At 39.9% G+C, this 19230-nt stretch overlaps 1 protein-coding gene across 2 annotated transcripts in view; it reads left to right on the forward strand.

Moving 5' to 3' along the window:
- The window catches only part of LOC113034802 (gamma-aminobutyric acid receptor subunit pi), an 84146-nt gene that overhangs the window by 36957 nt on the left and 27959 nt on the right, over positions 1 to 19230 (forward strand). The window lies entirely within an intron of this gene.

Here is a 19230-nt window from a genome sequence, read left to right on the forward strand (position 1 = left end):
TGGAATAGCCAGCACAGGGTTGAATATTCATTTTTTTCTGGGTGTTTTAATGAATGATCTGCAGGGTCTTTGAGTGCATTTAGAATCCTTAATATTGTTGCTGCTCTCTAGAAACTAACATAAATGGTATTGTTCAGTTTTTTATCAAAATTTGTTGAGCTTCTTTTTGTTTATTTGTTTATTTGTTTGTTTGTTTTTTACCAGCGTAGAGATCTTGACAGGGTCACTGTGATATTGATTTCTAGGATGCCTTTGCCTCCCTTCTTCCCCTAATAATTATATTGTTAGTGTTAATACTGTTAACATTTAGCATACAATGTATGTTTGAAGTCTGGCTCAACAGTGGTGCTATGGCTCTCTGCCCCATCCTGCATGAATCCTCAGCAAATCCCATACTAATTCATTTTATGGTTATAGTAAGTTGGAAATAAGTTGGTTCTCAGGCCAGGCAACAGACGCAATCTCTCCTCCCCAATAGGACATGCATGGAGCAACTTTCCCAGGAGGCACCTTGGAGGAATCGTATGTCCAAGCCATCTCAACTGGCCCCTTTCAATGTGGAAGAGTAAACTCATTTCTGCCGATTTTAACTGCACTTTCATTATTCAATCATTACCCAGAGTTTATGACCATAGCTGAGGTGGGTACAGACTGATCCGTAAACTGGCAGCTTTGCTTTTCACCACAGCAAGTTAGTACAGAATCTGCAGCATTGCTGACGCTGAGGTTGACTGAAAGTTTTGCTCCATGGCCTCCCCAAACTCCTCCTACACCCTACTTTTTTGCTGCAGCAACTACCAGAGCAACACTCCTGGCCTGGCAGTATCTGGTCATCTCTGGAGTCCTACAGGCTAACCAAGCCCAGTATAACTGTTCAGCACGATGGATCCCTTTACCTCGGATGTCCACTCAGTGTTTTGGGAATCATCACCATGACAGGCACCAACCACCTTGGAGCCACAGCTTGGTTCAGCTGCCTCAAGGATGGAGATGTGGAACATTGTCCATTCGAATTTGATGTCACCAGCCTCTATTGTATTCTTTCGAAGTTCTGCATGTTCTCACAGACGTTCAATTCAATTCAATTTTATTTATATAGCGCCAAATCACGACAAAAGTCACCTCAAGGTGCTTTATATTGTACAGTAGATACAGAGAAAAACCCAACAATCACATGACCCCCTATGAGCAAGCACTTTGGTAACAGTGGGAAGGAAAAACTCCCTTTTAACAGGAAGAAACCTCCAGAAGAACCAGGCTCAGGGAGGGGCGGGGCCACCTGCTGCGACCGGTTGGGGTGAGAGAAGGAAGACAGGATAAAGACATGCTGTGGAAGAGAGACAGAGATTAATAACAAGTGTGATTCAATGGAGAGAGGTCTATTAAAACATAGTGAGTGAGAAAGGTGACTGGAAAGGAGAATCCCCGGCAGCCTACATCTATTGCAGCATAACTAAGGGAGAATTCAGGGTCACCTGGTCCAGCCCTAACTATATGCTTTAGCAAAAAGGAAAGTTTTAAGCCTAATCTTGAAAGTAGAGATAGCGTCTGTCTCCCGAATCCAAACTGGAAGCTGGTTCCACAGAAGAGGGGCCTGAAAACTGAAGGCTCTCCCTCTCTTTCTACTTTTAAATACCCTAGGAACAACAAGTAGTTCTGCAGAGCGAGAGCGAAGTGCTCTAATAGGGTGATATGGTACTACAAGGTCATTAAGATAAGATGGGGCCTGATTATTTAAGACCTTGTATGTGAGGAGCAGGATTTTGAATTCAATTCTGGACTTAACAGGACGCCAATGAAGGGAAGCCAAAACAGGAGAAATATGCTCTCTCTTTCTAGTCCCTGTCAGGACTCTTGCTGCAGCATTTTGGATTAACTGAAGGCTTTTCAGCAAGTTTTTTGGACATCCTGATAATAATGAATTGCAGTAGTCCAATCTGGAAGTAATAAATGCATGAACTAGTTTGGCCTCTGCCACACTTCCGGTGAGCCCTCACCATATGCTTGGGTGCAAAAAGCCTGTCCAGCATCCCCTGCCATACTTACACAACCCCTGTTCGCAGCTTGACTTTTAAGCAGCTTTTAATTTGAGAGTTAGCCATTGTGATGGGGGAGATTTAAATAGCTATGTGTGATAGAGCTTCAATTATTTTTCTTTTTGTCTTGATATGAGTAACGTTTTGCTCTGAAATACAATCAAAAACTTAATATACTAAATATACTTTTACTTGTGGTTTATTCTTTCATAGTTTTGATGCCCTACACACAAACAGAAACTCCTATCAGAGAATGATTGATTGATTGATCTGAACATACATTCTTACATTAGATTAATTATTTGCCCTTCTATGAGACTGGATAAAAATATGAACTAGACTTCTCTATCCCTAGTTTGTGCATTGTTAACTGTACAGTGATGTTACTGTTTTACTGCAAAACCACTAATAATATCTTATAAATTTGCATGACTCCCCCTGACTTATATAAGCTGACACTTTTGGTAGGAATTCATTAGCATGCTTATTACTCTCTTTCATCTGGTGTTAAAAAGAAAACACAACTAATTATACTGGTGATAGGATTTTTCAGGATGGTGTAATTTCCCACCTTTTTTCTTTTTTCTTTTTTAAACTCAGTAATGGCGTAACTCTGAAATGTCCAAGAAAATTTTCAGAGAATAATTAAAGACTACCCATGGAGGGAGAAAATGTATCTGTGATTAGTTCCCATAATGAAAATCCAACTCGCTGAATGCAGTCTTGGCAGGATGGTGCCTAAAATTTCTGTCAGCAACACATTTCAGTCCATTTGATCCAATTTAATTTAGCCTCTTAGCAGCAGCAAAGATTTCACATCATTACATTTCACATTCTGCTCGCAGTTCAGCCTTTTGGAAGAATGTCATTTGTCTTCATGGCTAGTAGTTTTAAAAACACCTTTATGAAATTGCGTTTAGTTCAATTCAAAGTTAGTTCAGCTGGCTTTTAAAACTTATAACAGTACATTGTGATGCAAAAAGTACTCTATTTGCACGTACTTTATGTTTCTTGATGTTGTTACCTGCTGATTTCTTAGAGAAACCTATTAATCTTTTTCTCAGTAGGGAAACTAAAAAATATGTAGAAGCATATGAAACTCTTCCCTTCAACAGATTGTTAATAGATGAAATCAAAAAGACAAGACTGCATATTTGGTTTTCTAATGTAAGTTCAAAACAGACTTTAAAGTGCCTTCTCCCATCTAGTTGACATTTCAAACAGTATGTTCACAGAATGCTCTTCCAAATCGGTAAATACAGAAATCAGAAAGACTTGATGCATCATATTTAATTTCGAACCTGCAATCATTTGACTCATCCTCAAGTCATAAGCATACCAAGTAAACACTAATCCTCTGTGTGCATATGCTGCACAATGGCTTCTTCCTGCCTACTATGAAGGGATAATAAAAGCACAGGTAAAGATGTTCCAGGTTTACTTTCTTTCATAGTAAACCTATCAAAACTATGTTCACATACATAAATATTTGCTAAGCTGTTGTGCAGAACTGGAAAGTATTTCCCTTGCTCTTTTTCCTTGCATACGTCAAGCAAGGCACCTGTCATTCAGAAGGTAGAGCAGGTTGTCAACTAACTGGAAGGTTCTTGGTCTGTATTGAGCAAGATGGTGAACCCTGAGTTGCTCTTGATACAGTGTAAGATAGAAAGCACTTAGATATACACAAATGTGCTTGTGTGAATGGGTGAAAAAGGCTTTTAGTATAAAGTTCTTTGAAAAGTGCTTTAGAACAACTAGTTCATTAACCAAGTTGTGAAAAACAGGAAGCTCAGCTTGGTTTCAGTCTGTTGTGCTGTCTCTTGGTTAGAAATCCAGAAATTTATATTCTTGTATTCTAACACAGTGACAATCCAAGAGGGAAAGAAAATGGTGTCAATCCCACAGTTTCATTGAGCAGACAAAGCACTTCTGGTGAGTCACTATGTTGCTAGTATGGTTCTGACCAATCAGAACATGAACACAGGACCTCTGAAGTTGTCTGTGTAGGTTCTTAATCATCCAAGTCATGGTAGTCTAAGGAGCTTGGAAAGAAAGCATCAGGACTTCTTTAAGTTTCTTGAAGAAATTTTATCACTCATCTGAGAAGCTTCTTCAATTCTAAAACCAAATGGTGGAGAGTCACTCTAGTTGGTGAGTGGATGTTAAATACCTGAGACTCCACCATTTCCTTTTGTCTTTTATGTTCTTCAAGCTGGTCTGCAGTAGGGCTGCCACGATTAGTCAACTAGTCCCAATTTCGTCAACTATCGAAATTATCGATGGCTAATTTAATAGTCGACGCGTTGTTTGAAGCTTTGTAAGATCCTGAAAGATGCAGCAATAAGTAGGATTTCGAATAGGATTTGAGAGTGTAATAACGGAGTGAAACAGAAGATGGCAGCAATGCATCTACAAGGACGCCAGCTGCCGTTAGACGCCAAAGAAAAAAAAGGAAGCAGTTTTCGGTATCGTAGCTGTGTCCAAATTCAGGGGGCGCATCTTTCAGAGGCCGCATTTATAGTCCGATTACCTGACAGTGACACGATGAAGGTTGTCCCAATTTGAAGACTGCTCCAAATGCATCCTTCATTTCCCAGAATTTGAAGAATTCAAATGGGTCAGGTGTATCCTTCGTGGCCCAACCTGTCCCAAAATTCGACGTCAATTCCAGTTTCCCACAATCACGGCAGCTACTTAGTTTCAATATCACTCTTATTACTCTTTCTGGATAACGAAATAAACTTTTAAGATATTTTTAGGTGAGAATATAGCTCTGTAAACTTCAAATATCTGCTTGGTTTATGAAGACATCACATATTTGCAAAAGTGCTCTGGTGTTTTCGGAGAGATAAATGGCCTGTATTTGTATAGTGCTTTACTAGTCCCTAAGGACTCCAAAGCGCTTTACACATCCAGTCATCCACCCATCCACCCATTCACACACACATTCACACACTGGTGATGGCAAGCTACATTGTAGTCACAGCCGCCCTGGGGCGCACTGACAGAGGCGAGGCTGCCGGACACTGGCGCCACCGGGCCCTCTGACCACCACCAGTAGGCAGCAGGTGAAGTGTCTTGCCCAAGGACACAATGACCGAGACTGTCCAAGCCGGGGCTCTAACCGGAAACCTTCCAATCACAGGGCAAACTCCCAACTCTTGAGCCACGATCGCCCACGTTTTCGGAGAGATCTTTTACCCACCAGCCTGATAGCTAACGGGAGGTTGAGGCTCACTAGAACCGGCGAGAACAGCAAACTCCCGGCACATAGTTTTACTCAGGTTAAACATGATATATAATCAGAATCAGAATACTTTATTGATCCCTAGGGGAAATTATGTAAGTCACTTAGATAACTTAAAAAAGTTATTGTTTGTCTTTTTTCAGTGTTTTATTTGTTCCTGAGTTCCTGGTTTGCCTGAGATTAAAGTTATACTTTTCACACAGCTGAATAAACGTGTGTGATGGTAGATAATTTACTCCAATGTTGTGTTATACATTAGCAAGTGAGGAGCAGACGGCTGAGTTTATTAAACTCCATCGAGACAGCTGGAGACGCAAATCTGAAGGTTAGACTGTCCAGTTTCACAGCCTCGCACTTCCAGCCTTCTCAGTCTTTGAAGGACCCAGTCCACCTAGACAGCTAAGGCCTACGTAGGCCAAAGGATGCGGCCTATGAATTGGGACATAGTAGAAGACTCCTCCAAATGCTTCCTTCTTTTCCCCAGATTTGAAGGATGGGCCGGGTGTATCCTTCCTGGCCCAACCTATCCCAGAATTCATAACAGAAAACTGATTAAACAGAAATTGGAATGTATGTGCTCAGTCTGCAATAACATTTGGGTAGGCGGTAGAGTGATCTATTGAATGCCGGGGCCTAAGGACTTCTTAAAGATAGTGACATTCTATAGCTTCATCTTAGAAGACAGTGTTAGTATTTGCATCAATCAGTATAAATACCACTATCTTGGATCGCCCCCACTGACATGACTGCTGTGGCTACCACATCCAATTCCACCAGTCAAACCTCCGACGGGCCCACTCCTGCTAAACAGGTGAAAATAGACTTAAGAGCGACAGGACTTGAATGTTGCATATAACTTACATGCATAACATATAAAACAATTTTTAAGAAGATACTTTTTCATTTGATTCAATTTCATATGATGGATTATGCAGAAAAATAGAATTGGGCTGAAAGGTCTATTGCTTTATAATGTATTCAGCTATGGTGTATCATGTTTTTAAAAAGTAACTAGGTAATAAAGTAACTAATTAATACTGAAAGTAAGTAATCAGCAAAGTAATTGGATTACGTTCTTGGAGAAGTAATCAGTAATTAGTAACTAATTACTATTTTCAAGTAACTTGACCAAAACTGGTTATTTCGCTATGCAGAAAATGTTCAGGTTGGACTTATGAACATGAGACTAACAGCAAAGCATCAGCGTTCCCTAAAGCTTGGTAGATTTGAGTCACATCAGGCTGTTTAATTACTCAAAAAATTCAAATGAAGACTGAAGTCCACTTCATTCAAATTTTTTAGTTTACTATTTAAATAGCCATGCAGGTAATTACCCCTTTAGGGAAAAACTTTGCTATCGGTAATAAAATATGGGTGATACATTCCTTCTAGGCCACAGCTTGTACGTTAGAAGTAGGAAAAAAAATCCACTGATTAAATACTGGATCATTTTTGACAGTGGTGGTGCTGTAAGCAATTAAATTCTGAATTTAAATATGTCAGAGGGCATTCAAAGGTGATATGGAAAAGTCTGACATGACACGTCTATTGTTGAAAATAAGAGCTTCTTTATATATATATATATATATATTTTAAATCCTGACTTTGAACATGTTAAAAAATGTTAGGACAGGACTATGTTTGCCACTGTGTTGCATCAGTATTTCTTTTAACAGCACTCTCATGAATATAGGAATTGAGGAGACCTTTAGCTGCAGTTTTGAAAGCATCTTTGCTTCAGAATTTTAGCTGTTTAATAGTTCAGGGTCTACCTTATCATCTCTTGGTTTTATGATGTGCCAATTAGTGATTAATGACAAATTGGATTATACGCTTGCATGTTTAGTACAGGAATGAGTTTGTTACATTGAAAGCAGAAATATTCAAAAATATTTAGCTAATATAATAATTAATAAATAATAAAAATAATAAATAATAAAATAATTAGCTAAATATTTAGCTTTTTCTCCAGTTGCAATTTTTTTTGTGGTGTTCGAGAATCCACAGTCTATAAGAGATAGCTGTCAGATTTTCAGGCTGCAGTGTGAAGCAAATTTCTTCAGGTAAAATTTGAAATATTGACTGGTTAGAACACAGAACAGTTTTTCTACATCCTCTTAATTTAAGTTTTCATAACAGCTCAGCTGATCACTGTGCCAGACTATATCAGCATCATTTGACAAATCTTATATAGGGTGCTGCAATTTACCCAGCCCACAGCTGCACATCTGCAAGCTGCTTTCCAACCCACCTGCACCCAGACTCCTCTTTTTCCTTTTATTTTTGAGGTAATTACTGCTAAATCTGTTTTCACTAATGCCGGCTTTGTTCTGCCTGAGGTCTCTCTGCTCTGTGCCTTATGCTTTCACATATGTGTGTTGACGTCCCAGAACAGGCAGATGCTGCAAAGCATAAATGACAACAGATGGAATTAGTCATTTTTTGATGATCTTATTTAAATTATATTATGTACCAAAGATAATGCAGTCACCAAATTATTCAAATTAACACGTTAAAATATAAAATAAACAAATAAATTGAATTTCTTTTTTTTATTTTATATTTTGATGTAGTTCTTAAATTGTTCAATGAAACAGAGTGATAAAGTGATTTACAAGTCATTACATTGTTTTTTGTTGTCTTTTTTTGACAACTTATACAGCACCCCAGGTTTTCAAAAACCTGATTAATATAATTGAATGAGCAAAGGAATTATCTTTTGGAATTAAAAATGTGCTACACGTTGGATCCAAATGCTAGACACAAAGAAAGGATTGTTAAGAGGGGTTAAAATGGGATTTTGTAGGTGGTGGAACGTAGCAGTGCAGCAAAGGGCTGCAAAAAAATTACTTAGAGCTCTAGATGTCTGTGATTCATAATCTAACTTAACAGTGAGCCTGGAAACCATGCTCTGCACCAGTGCAGCACCATGCATTACTGTAAACTTAACAACAAAGATGCAAAGTAATCATTCTAACTAGACTGTTTTGGAATAGTTTTGGAAAACTATTTCTCTCCCTTCTCTTTTTCCATCTACGTGAGTTATTGCACAGTAACATTTTTTTTCGACCAGAAAATCCAGCTAGCTAGTTGCTGAAGTACCACAACTATATTGATTCCGCATGCAGAATCAAAAGAAAAATAAAAGGATACTTCAAGGGTAAAATTGGGAATGTGGGATGACAGCACCTGGAAGCAATACCAAGAAAAATTAACTTGCTTGATTTTTTTTTAATAGCAATCAGATTTAATTAATGCTGGAAGACAGTTTTGTATCGTTCTGGCACACCCTGGTCTTTAGTCATTGCAATTCATGATTAGGGGAGAGGCTGAAGGCAAAGTTGGAGAATCCAGTAGTAACAGAAATAAGGAGGGTTATAGAGGCTGGAGTTGGTGTGGGTGAGGAGTGAGGTAAAAAAAAAAAAAACCACTTCAGGCTGTGGAAGCTTAAAGTGGTTTGCAGGTGGGCATGGAAACACCACAGAGGCAGGTGAGGATCCTGGAGCATGAGAGAGAGGTTAGAAATAACTAACACTAGGACTGGAAAATCAATAGAAGCAATATATGCCTTGAGTTTGTTACCACTGTGGTTTAAGCTAAAATCTGGCAGAGAGTAGATGGAGGATCTGGGCACATATACCCCTCGCAGATGAGTGGGTAAGCTGAGCAGCTCAGTGGACTGATTATGGTGTACAAGATGGGCAGAGCTAGGACAAGACTAACGGGACCATAATCACACTGGGAAGAAGAAAACACAAGGATATACTAGGGCGTCTTCCAGGACAGGCTGTGGGATAAGGTCACATGATGACATGATGATGAGCAGATAGCAGAGCTGTGAAGAATATAAAGCCAAAAAACTGACCAAATGTATCATAGAAATGTTGTTTTTTCTTCCAGTAGTTAATACGAAACTTGTAAACTAGATTGTTTCATAGGTTTCCTGTTTTTAAGGTTTGAGGCTACAAAACTATTTAAGGCAGTAAAAAGAGTATACATACATAAGTCATGCACTTAAATAAAGTCACGTGTTTCTGATGTCACATTTTTTTCTGAGATTCATATGACTTCAGTAGGCTTATGAAGACAGTAAGTGTTCTGCATTCGGCACCAGGGAGTTCTTCTATGCTCCCATGTGGAGAGGCTTAGGGAGCTGCCTAGGATAGCATGAAAGACAGAAACAGCTGCTTTTATCCACACAAGGCTGCGACATGAACTCAGGAGGGCTTTTTTTTCTTCTTCGTGCCTCATTGCCTGCCTCTGCATCTCCAAGTCTGTAGTGGCTGAAGGGTCTGAGGAGGCCCAGAAAGTCCCTGATGAGCGAGGGAATAATCTCTGTATATGAAAGCAGCAGCTACTTTCCTCAAATCCCATTTCACAGTGCAAAAAAATGAATATTCTCTGCAAAAGAAGAAAAGACACTTAATGCAGCTCGACAGGCGTAGCATCCAGCGTGAGTCTAACATTGCGAGCACACCTTGAGGATTCGGATAATGCCACATGTTTTACCTGTTTCCCCCAGCAGCATGTCAGAAGACAATGGATGCCTCTTTTCACTCAGAGCCTACTGTCAGCTCTTTATGTAGAGAATTTGAACCAGTTTTTATGGTTTTCCGATTTAGTCTGGTGCTATGAATTAAGGCGCAAATGCCATTAGCTGTCATTTGAATATGAATATGTTTAATTCTCTGACCCTGAAGGTCAGTTGAGGACCTGCTTTTTCTATGTGCCGAAAGATTTGAAGCAATCCATCAGTGGCGACATTCTGCCATGTTTTTTCAAGCTTTTAATCACCAAGTGTGATGAAATGCTTTGTAGTATTGGCTTGATTAATAGTACGAGAAAAGAAACTACGTAGTAACATGACATTGAGTCTGTGGTACTGAATGACAAATGGATAAAGTCGTCCCATGAAAATGTATTAAAGAAATCATTTCAATGGAGCTGCATCCTCGCCTCGTCAAATCCCACTTAGCGCAGCCGATTTGTAGATAAATGAGGAATGAAGAATCCAATTGCTCCCTCTGCAAGTACAGAACACACATGTTGTTCTTCTTTGTGAGGCCTGAGCGATGTGGCACACCGATGGCCTTAGGGATTTCGGCAGCAGAAACGATGCCAACTGAGGGAGTCTGGGGAACAAGGAAGGGCATGAATCAATGAAATAAGAGTGAGACGCGTGTTTTTGAGTTGAGCATACTGCGGAGTGGGTGGGAGGATGGGAAAAAAAAGAATGAGAGGGGGGTCCACAGTGTATGTTACTCAGCTCTCTGCAGGGGTTATGTTCAACTGAATTAATCTGTTGTGAAATGTGCAAGTACTGCCTGGACTGATGCCTTGTGTGCCGCAGAGATGGGGAAGAAGAGAAAGAGGATAGGTGGGGAGAACTGTGGGGAGGCTCACTCATGAAACAGGATCTGAAAAGATGAAATCACCCACAGGGTGGAAGAGGCCCTCATTCCAAACCACCCTGCTATCCATGCATTACTGAATCCATACCACTGGCACACATTAATAAGAAAATATGTCATGGTGGTGGCAACAGGAACAAATCAGGAACCTACTAAAAATGAATTAACCAGCTATCTTGAGGACATTTTGGGTGGTATAGTATTAACACTAAGCAAGTCCAACGTTTACTGTAACGACTGCAAGTGGATAGGTAGGCGGGGTGGGCGTTCCCTGAAATGAATTGCCAATGCCAAGCTGCAGCAATCTGTAAGATACAGTAGTGGCTCTGTCATGATTTAGGGTAACATTTTAGCCACTGGTGTTGGTTATCTTGTAAAAATTGATGGAATTATGAACGCATAGAAGTAGTGTCACATTTTTAACCACGATACAATACTATCTGGACAATATGTGGTTGGAGGCAGGTGACGATATTCTGAAACACACTGACAGCGCAGTAAAAGCGTACCTGGACAGAAAAACACACACACACACACACACACACACACACACACACACACACACACACACACACACACACACACACACACACACACACACACACACACACACACACACACTATCAGTCATGGATTGGCCTCCCCAGAGCCCGGGCCTCAACATTGTTGAGGTAGTGTGGGATCATCTTGACAGAGAGCAGATCAAAAGTAAGCCAACATTCAAAGAAGAGCATTGAATGTCCTTCAAGGAACTTTCAAAACTAAGAACTGAGGGTCTATGAGCTACAGATACAGGGAGGGTGAGGATTGTCAGTGCCACAATCCACGATGAAACATGAAGCATCCGTGAATACATCAGGAAGAGGCCCTCTGAGATAAGCTGCTCCAAGAATGCCTCAGGCGATGAAGATAGATGAGTGATGAGGAGCAGGAGACACTATTATGGACAACCAAGCCGGCATGGGATGTATCATTGACAAATAGAGGAATTGGCTGACACCAAGCAATCCTACTGGTAGGAAAGACCATTTTAAAGGACAGTAAAGAGGCTCTGAACATAACAGTGCAAAAACAGGCCCTATAAGCACCGGATCCATAAAGGCAGAAATCTACCACAGCTAACAGGACCGGAGACACATTGTAGCTGGATGTAACATGCAAGCTGGGAGCATGAACACTAATTTGTGCCCCATATGAACAACATGTCCCCAAGTTCTGATAGAAGACGCCCCCAAAGGTGGTTGAGAACAACAGGGCTAAAGGTTAGGTCTGAGTTCCAGACAGATAAGGAGCTGCTGGCCAACCAACCAGACATAGTGGTTGCAAAGAGCAGAAGACAGTAGTTGTGATAGATGTAATCTATGCAATCTATACAATCTCAGTGGATAGTAACATCAGGAAGAAGGTGCATGAGATAATAGAGAAGTATTAGGGACTGGAGCAGATGTGGAAGGTAAAGTCCAAAGTGGACTCAGTGGTAGTAGGAGCATTAGGAGCCATAACCCTGAAACTGGAATTGTGACTCCAGCAGACATAAAGCACAACAATCGGAGGTCTCTGCCCAGAAGAAACTCGCTGGCCTCTGGTGATGCACTGACTTGCTTAAGTCATAAAGATACAGTTAGGTCCATAAACATTGGGACAGCGACAGCTTTTTTCTAATTTTGTTCTCTACATTACCACAATTAATTTTAAATGACACAACTCACATGCAGATGAAGTGCAGACTTTCAACTTAATTCAGGGGGTTGAACAAAATAATTGCATAAAACTAAGGAACTAAAGCATTTTTAAACACAATGTCTTCATTTAAGGGGCTCAAAAGTAAGTGGATAAATTAAATAACGGAAATTAAAAGGTTCATTTCTAATACTTGGTTGAAAACCCTTTTGCTGCTAATGACAGCCTGTTTTGAACTCATGGATATCACCAGATGCTGGGTTTCCTCCTTTTTAATGCTCTGCCAGGCCTTTGCTGCTTCTGTCCAAAGTTTAGTCTTCGGCAGCTGAAATGCTCAATTGGGTTAAGATCAGGTGTCTGGCTTGGCCGTTCAAAGATATTCTACTTCTTTGCTTTAGTAAACTCCTGGGTTGCTTTGGCTGTATGTTTTGGGCCATTGTGCATCTGTATTTTGAAACACCACCAGTATGTCTTTGAACACCTCAGAATTCATTCGGCTCCTTCTGTCCTGTGTCGCATCATTCGGCTAGAGGTTGAGCTTGGTTTCGTCTGTCCAAAGAATGTTGTTCAAGAGCTTTGCAGGCTTGTTTTTGATGTTTTTTAGTGAAGTCCAATCTAGCCTTTCTGTTCTTGAGGCTTATGGGTGGCTTGGACCTTGCAGTCAACACTCTATATTTACTGTCATTATGTCTTCTTGTAGACTTGGATATCGATACGCCCATCCTACTGGAGAGGGTTGTTTACTTGGTTACATGTTGTGAAGGGGTTTCTCTTCACCATGAAAACGATTCTGTGATTAATCCAACACTGTTGTCTTCCGTGGACGTCCAGGTCTTTGTGCATTGCTCAGTTCACCAGTGCTTTCTTTTTTCTTTGTCAGGATGTACCAAACTGTAGATTTTGCCACTCCTATTGGCAGTATTGTAGTAATTTCTCAAATGGTTTTTCACTGAATAATAATGTCACAATAATATCACTGAATAATCATAAAAACCCTTTTAATACTATATAAGCACAGTTTCCAGTTTTTGCTTTTTCCCACAGAAATGCCATGAAAATGTCATGCTCACTTTGTCGTTACTTTCACTTGATATCTGACCAGCAGTTAGTTTAAGGAGGCGACACATTTTGAAAGCAATTTTCTGTTTGGAACTTGATTTTTTTTTTTTTTTTTTGAAACATTAGAAGGTCATATTGTGGTTGCAATATGTAGGTTAATTGTGTTCTTCATGGTGTGACTCAGTCAGATTTCTTAATGCTGTGAGAGGGAGATAGGCAGAGAGATGAGGAGGGGAATAAAGAAATACGACTGAGAGAATAAGCAAACCAAAGCTGCTCCCATTACTGAGAACAGCAGCAGATTTTGATCATGACAAACAAGGACGGACTGAACATTGCTTCCTCCTCTCGCTTTCCTTTCCACCAACTTCACAGAGGCAAGACATGATCATTTGTGACTGGCCAATTAGCACATTAGAAGGTGTTGTTTAGATTCATAGTGTCATGTGTCGGTGCTGATAATGTCGTCGCTAGGTGTGTCATGACAGATAAAGCCCTCAGAAATCAGCTGCTCACATGCAGTATTGATACTCATGTTGACATCCCTGAGTGAGCAGCTGAAGCGGTAACCTGCTTTTAGATACCACTGTCAGTGTCCATTACTTTTCCATAAAGCACTTCTCCGTCGAACAGTGTTCTTTGAAATTCTCCATTCTTTTCTTGCTCTAACATTTATTCACTATGCTGAGTAATTTAATACCTTTTTATGAAGGAGTTTGTATCAACTTTGAAATTGCACATTTCGACTAGTCGGGATTCAGTTTATCATGATATTGATAGGGCCAGATAGCACAAGAAAATTACTTTGAATCTGTGCATATTAGAAACCATGAGGTGTGTGGTGCTTACCCCCGCATACCCTGGACAATACAGAGATGATTACGCCAGGACATTGTAAGCCACTTTTTCTTTCTTCTAATGTAGGACATAGCCAGAAAAAGGTTACATTGGATGCCCAAGCAATGGAGGTGCCTAAGTGAAGGCAGGATACAGGCCACTTGCTAGCTACACTTTTACTGATAGCAACTGAATATTGCTATTTTTACAGTGATGCAGCTCAGCTCAACTGGACATCACCTGGCCTTTGAAGTGGAGCAGTAGCAAGTTTAAGCTCACACTGCCTTAGATATTTACCCTCTTACATGCACCTCTACCAGTTAATGTCCTGAAAAGTGGGAAGAGCTGCGATACACATGTGGCTCCTAAAACTCAACCAACAAAACAAATGTAACCGCCCAAAAAAACAACAACTTGTGTGTGTGTTTTTTTTTCCAAAATGGCCAAAAGGGCCACCATAGAAAATGGCTATAGACAGAAAAACAGATCCACACGTGCAGCCACCTCAAATAAAACCTGAAAGTGTTTAGCTTGATGGAAGAAGCTCTGCTGGTACGTTCACCGTGACATATTAAGTGTTGGTGCTTCTGGGCTAACGTAGCAGCTCTACTTTTTTTTTTTACTTTGCCAGATCACCAAAGATGGGCTAATGGATGCACAACACTTATATGCAAAATATGTTGTTTTAAATTTATATCGCTGTATATACATATATATTAAAGCAAAGCTTAAAATTACTACTTAGTATGGCAGACCCTCCTCTTCTTAGTTCTGGGTATTCAACATGTCATCTTGTTATTCTTGATAGACAGCCCGGTCGGCAGGTGTGTTTGGTCTGTCAGCATGCGTTCTGGGAAAATGTGCATTCCACACACTGTGCTTTCATCTTGGGAGAGAGAAACCCTACAGTACATAATGATGAGCGATGTTTGCTTGTTTGTTGGTGTGTGCACACATGCATCTGTGTGTGTGGTTGGTACTGCAACACACAGGCTCCTGTTTATATGATAATGCTGCCTTGTACATAAAAACACAAAGATCATTTGTAACCATTACTGGCCTTGGTCATTCCTGAAGCATTCTAAAGATCTACCTTTGTTTTTTTTCCACTGTCAGGGCTCAGTGGATAGCGACTGTTTGGCAGGCTGGAGACCTCAGGTCTCATCCTCGCTTGCAGATGAAGGTTTTAGACAGCCAAAAGTTAGAGTCTGGGGATTTATAGAGATGGATGGAGTGAAAGGAGCTGAGAGCTCTTAGCACACGTTCTGGTCAAAGAAGCTGCGTTTCATTCTTAGACTGTAAAACCCTGACGAACATCAAAGCTGGATAGCTCTGTCACTATCAGTAAGTGCAGTGCTATGGGACTCAGTATAATATATAATATAAAGGACTAGAAGTCTTATATTTTTTGTGTTTGGTGCATTTTTTAAACAATACAATTTTAAAAGATTTTCTTTAACAAACACACACAGACACACTTGAGTAGATGAAAAGCCATTTGTAAAGATAACGAGGGACACACTGGGTGATACAGACTGATAATGCTGCATGCCAAAGGCAGAGTGCTGTCTCTACTGTCAGTGACGTGGCTTTCTCATGCAAGGATGTTTTAAGCTGAAACAACAGGGTACACGTCACAAGAGTGAGACATTATGCAGCATAGCAACAGTGTGCTGGGAGCGAGTTACCTCGCTGTCTAAGCTGATTTGACACAGTCAGGTGAAGCAAGTTCTAAGTTTTCTGGGGAAGACTTTTTCTTGGCTATACAACAGTTGTAGCAAACCATCTTGCTCTTAAGCCATAAGGTGGACTCTAGTAAAAAAACAAAAACAAAAACAAACTATTCTCTCAAAGGGGAAAAGGGTGATGACAAACAGTTTCTTTAGATAAGGATCTGGACACAGAGACAGGACACACTGTCACAAAATAGTAAGTTACTCTATCTTTGTGAGACAGTGATGAGCTGTGCTGTTGGTCTACGACATTGGTCCAGATTAAATTATTCCTACAAACAATGAATGGATTAGACATATGTACGAAGGAGGATTAGGGCCACTGAAAAAAAAACGTGGGAACGTCTTTTTTTTTTCTTCTTTTCCAGAATTCTGAGAAAAAAGTCAGAATTCTGACTTTTTCAACAGAATTATTTTTTCTCAGAATTCTGACTTTAATCTCAGAATTTTGAGAAAAAAGTCAGAATTCTGACTTTAATTTCAGAATTCTGATTTTTTTTCATCAGAATAATTTTTTCTTAGATTTCTGAGATTAATTTCATCAGAATTATATTTTCTCAGAATTCTGACATTTTTCTCAGAATTCTGGAAAAGAAGAAGAAGAAAAAAAAGACGTGCCCACGTTTTTTTCCCCCAGTGGCCCTAATCCTCTTCCGTACATATGATTACACCCTGACTTTTATTTTTATATTTATTTGCAATTTGTGTAGTGGAATTCTTTGAGGTCAAGCAAGGCAAGCACTGATCGTTCCAGTGAAATCTAAAAATAAATGTCAATTTAAACCCAAGTGAAGCAATCTCTCCTTGTACACATCAATTAGCATTCTGTCCCATAATCTTCTTGCATTGCCTGTTTGAGCCTTCCTTTAAATTACTGCCATCTTGTCGCCATAGCCGGCTTTTGTCTATGGAAGCAGGCTTGATTCTGCTTGGCTACCATGTGGTGGCCACATGGTTGCCACCACATGCTATTGTATTTGTACATAGATACGGTCCTGCTAAAAATATTTCTTAATATTTTAATATTTTAATAATTCTTGCATTGAATAACTCAAAGTCAAGATTTGGATGATTTGCAGTTCAAAGTAACCCTTATTTATCTTATACTAGGTCTTGAGGAAGCACTTTAATTCAGCTTCTGTCTGAAACAAGCTATTTTAGCCTCTTTCACCCTTCCTTAAGTTAATATTCTCCTGATTGGTTGCCCCTTGCAAACAGAAGATCTTCCGCTCTCACAGCCAGAGCTGTGTGTCTGAGATAACCACATTAGGGCTATCAGCCCTCAATAATGTCAAAGACAGCCAAGAGGAGAAATAACAGATAGAAATTGAGTGGTTTCGAGCAGTCTGAGTCTGAGCTTTTGCCTCACTGGAATTACTTGTACATAGACTGATTTTTTTTTTTTTTTTTTACCATTTTAGTGGTTCACAGTATATACAACAGGGAAAACACAATTAACCTAAAGCTACCACTTATTGCATTTCTCATTCATTCACATAAAATATACCATATTACCTCAGATTCTGTCCTTCACTTAACATCAGCTACCAAAGGTAGCCGACTTGTTATAATTTCCTCCCTGTAATTAATTGTACCCTGTTAAAGATACTGGATTATGCTGTTTATACAAACTCAACCTCTTGCATTTCTCATAAATTAAAACCTTCAAGTTTTTTTCGTGGATACAAACCCTGCTTAATGCAACTTTTAGATGAAACATTGACCATATTTGTTGTGGAAAACAACAAACACGGTAAATGTTTTAAATGGCTGTTTTATTATTTGAACAATTGTTAAAGAGGTGGATTTGAGGCAGAAAAGAGATAACAGTTAATCACATTATTACTTGCACCTGGTTAATGTATGTAAACACATCATTTTAGCAGCAGGGGCTAATAACTTTAGAGACGAGGCACTACTGAACAGCCCTTCAGTTGTGGTTTTATGTAAAAGTTTTAACAAATATTTAATGGTTTTCCAGAAATTGGATACAGATAATAAGCCCACAAGAGGATTAATCTCTCCACTGCCTCCATGACTTTTCATCATTATGGTTCAGAGTGTATGGAAGTATTGGATGAATTGCTTAAGGTCTGCATATTCCCCACAGGCTTTCATCTGGCCAAAATACCATTTTCAATTTAGCCTGACTGAATACATGCAAAAATGACACTGACATCAACTGCGGCTGGACTTTTGTGTTGAATGCAGATTTGGTGTGCTAGCATGAGCCGTGTTAAATTGCCCTTTGATAACAAGTTAAAATGATAATAAAGGCTTTTAACTCATGGTGCTGTCTCACAGAGATCTCATTCTCTTATCGCATGAAATACAATGATTAAGTCTCCTTACGCCTTACTTACAAGTAAACTAAGCTATAGTAGGTTTCATGTAGCGCTGCACTGCAAACAAGTTACACACATCTTGAGATGTTTTGATGATTTATATTCAAACCAATTCACAAACCTTATCAGAGGAGGGCTACAAGGTGGTGTACAGTACACCTGGTGCTGGGAGTGTAGTGTCAAGATGGGCATCTGGTGTGAAATGTTTGTCAAATATGTCTAAGAATGAAATGTCCACACTGGATCAGCGGGAGCTGGGCTACTTTTGAAAGGTTCATGGATGCAGTAAAAGAAGATATGCGGAGCACTGACAGAAGAGATGCAAGGGACAGGGCAGATGATCCGCTGTGGCCACCTCTAAAGTGAGCAACCAAAAGAAGATTAAACAAAGATTTAAACAAAGACACCACATAAACTGTGCCCAAAAGGGTTAGATATTGCTGGAAAAGCACACTTCTTTTTAGGGGTCTGAATAGTATGGGACCAGTTTCACTGCAAACACGGATCATTTTGATCCTAGTTCACTAAATTGTTTAGAGTAAGAATACCAAGGTATAAGGATTTATTTACACTGTATTTTTAATACAGTGCCTCATGAATGTGCTGATAGTGTAAGAAATGGAGCTCATTTTGCTTCACTATTGTATCGCTTCTTGTCACACGTTTGACTACCGCAGCGCACAAGTGACAGAGGGAACTCTGAAATGCTGCCAGGGCATGGAGATGAATGTTTTCTGCCTCTGCACATGGTCTGATCTGTCTTGCTTCAGTCCCTCTTACATCATTGCACGTGCCCTGGGGCTTTCTCTCTACAGAGCAGGCGTTCTGTATTTAGAGCCTGATTTATACACAAACACACATACCACTAGGGAAAGCGCAATG

Source organism: Astatotilapia calliptera, chromosome 13, assembly GCF_964374335.1.
Source record: "Astatotilapia calliptera chromosome 13, fAstCal68.1, whole genome shotgun sequence".
Classification (NCBI taxonomy): domain Eukaryota; kingdom Metazoa; phylum Chordata; class Actinopteri; order Cichliformes; family Cichlidae; genus Astatotilapia; species Astatotilapia calliptera.